This window comes from Protopterus annectens, chromosome 11.part0 (genome assembly GCF_019279795.1).
Source record: "Protopterus annectens isolate FY-2018-M chromosome 11.part0, PAN1.0, whole genome shotgun sequence".
Lineage (NCBI taxonomy): Eukaryota > Metazoa > Chordata > Ceratodontiformes > Protopteridae > Protopterus > Protopterus annectens.
Window position 1 is genome coordinate 843,764,161 of NC_056745.1, and position 2,424 is coordinate 843,766,584.

Here is a 2,424-nt window from a genome sequence, read left to right on the forward strand (position 1 = left end):
GCCCAAGGAGGGGCTGTCAGTTTTCTTGGAGGCCTCTATGCAAAATCCATTTCAAAAACATTTTGAAATGATAAACCATTGAACTAGGAGGATCCATGGGAAACATACTAAAATGGTCAATAAATAAACTTTGATGGAGGAATAAGAAAGGCTATAAGATAGTAAATTATGCAAATATTGTAAAACCCATGAACAAGTAGAAAACAAAATCCAAGTTGTAGAAACGCTTAATTTATTTGAGTTAAACAGAATAAAGCTTTCAGGATACACCCTTCTTCAGTATTCAACCCAAGAACAACCATTCTTGAACGGTTGCTGGTTATGTGGTTGACACCAACTAGAAAACCTTTTCTATTTACTAATATACAATTTTCTAGTAGCAGGCTTTCTTGCTTCCGTTAGTACCTGCTGCAAGTTCTCAGTAAATAGGTACCTAAAGCAAATAAGACCCTATCATCCATGCAGTCAGTTGAAGTTGATTGTGCATGGGGTGCATCAGACACCCCTGATCTTGTGTGAATAGATTCATTCTGTGAGGAAGCTTGTAATAATTGCACCTGGCCACTTCCAAAAGAAGGGACAGCCACTGCTGACTGGGCAGAAGAGAGTCACCACAATGATCTTGAGGGATTCCTTCCAAATCTTCAAAAGTAACCTGAATATTAGTGAAAAGGATGGAAAAGCATACAGGAACATTCTATCCCAAGGAAAAGCATCAGTCTTCAAAAAATGCTTACATGGAATTCTCCATCAGAATCTTGCCAGCTGATTTTTCAGGGAGGAAGCCTACTTGGGGAACTCCCCACAGATTGATCAAATCATGGAAGATCCCCTGATCTAGTTTCAATTCATGTGGGTTTGATGTTGTCCTGTTCAGCTTGCCTGACACATAATTTGCTGGCATGACATCTATGATTCTCATGATACTACTGGCAGGATTCCACTTGAGAAAGATAGAATGGTATCTGAAGTCACATGCAATGTAGGATGCCCATAGAGTGAGACTGTGCTGTGAAGATATATCCCAAGCAAAAACTGCGAGTCTGCAATGATGTTGTTCCCCCTTTCTTTTTGATATCAGCATGATTGTGGTGTTGTAACAACTTGAAGAGTTCCCGGGACCAATGAAGATTCAGAGAGTTGACTGCCTTATTCAGGGCAAGCATCTCTTTAATATTTATGTGCATGTGTCTGTCCTAATTGTCTCACACAACTTGCAATTTTATCCCTCCTGAAACTGTTCCCCAAGCAAAGTCTGAGGATCTGTGGTGACTGACTGCTTTAGAGCAAGGAGGGAGAAAAGGAGATCTAAATTTAGGGATATTTGCTGTCTCCACCAAGTGAGTTCTCTTCTGACAAATTCCAGCAATGTGATTTGAAAAGGCAAGAGATGTTGGTGCTGGCACTAAAGAGACTTCATATAATCTTGTATCTTTCTCATGTGGACTCTTGCCAGGAGTATCATGAGAATCATAGATGCCGCATAACCTAAACTCCTGAGGTATTCCCTTGCAGTGAACCAGGTCTGAGTGGAAAGCTTTAGTAATAGATCCAGATATTGCTCAATTTTTTTCCTGTATAGGAAAAGCTCTTTGAATTGTGGTGTCTAGCAAACATTGTAGGGACATAATCCTATGTGAACGAGTCAAAAAAACTCTTGATTGTTCTCTTGGAATCCCAGCTTGTGCAAGACAGTTCTCACCCAAGTGTGATTCCTGACATTTTGAAAAAAAACTCCGTAAAGATAAGCAAGTAATCTATATATGGAAATGTGAATACTCTGTACCCTGCAATGAGCTATGACTGGATTAGACACTCTGAACTTTGAGAACACTCTTGGTACAGTGGATAGCCCAGAAGGTAAGGCAGAGAACAGATAATATGATTCACAGAACCTTAAGAAACTTCTAATGTCTGTATGAATAGGTACGTGAGGCTAAGCATCTTAAAATACTCGGTTACCAGGAAACTTAAATAAGGGAGAAGAGGTAACAGGTTGTGAAGTGACAGCATTTTGAACCAAACAACTAATACAAACAGTTTTAAGGAGGAAAGATCCAGAAATGGTCTCTAAGCATTTTCTTTTTTGGCACTAAAAACATCTTTGAATAAAAATCTTACCCAGCATTAGAAGGAGGATCTGGTTCTATCACTACCTGGAAGAACATGTGCTGAAGGACAGGGGGAAATAAAAGATTCTGGTTTGGTGGATGTGGAATTACCTCTAGGGAAGGAGGGATTTTCTTCCTCCACCATCTGTAACCTTGATGAATGATCTTCAGAGCCCATTTGTCTGAGACTATATTGCCAAAAAGAAAAGTGGAGATTCAGGCATTGTGGAATGGAAAAGGGACTGTCAGGGTGGGAGGTGGAAACAACGTCGCTTAATTAGTTATTCTAACTTGTTGGACTGCCCCTGTTTTT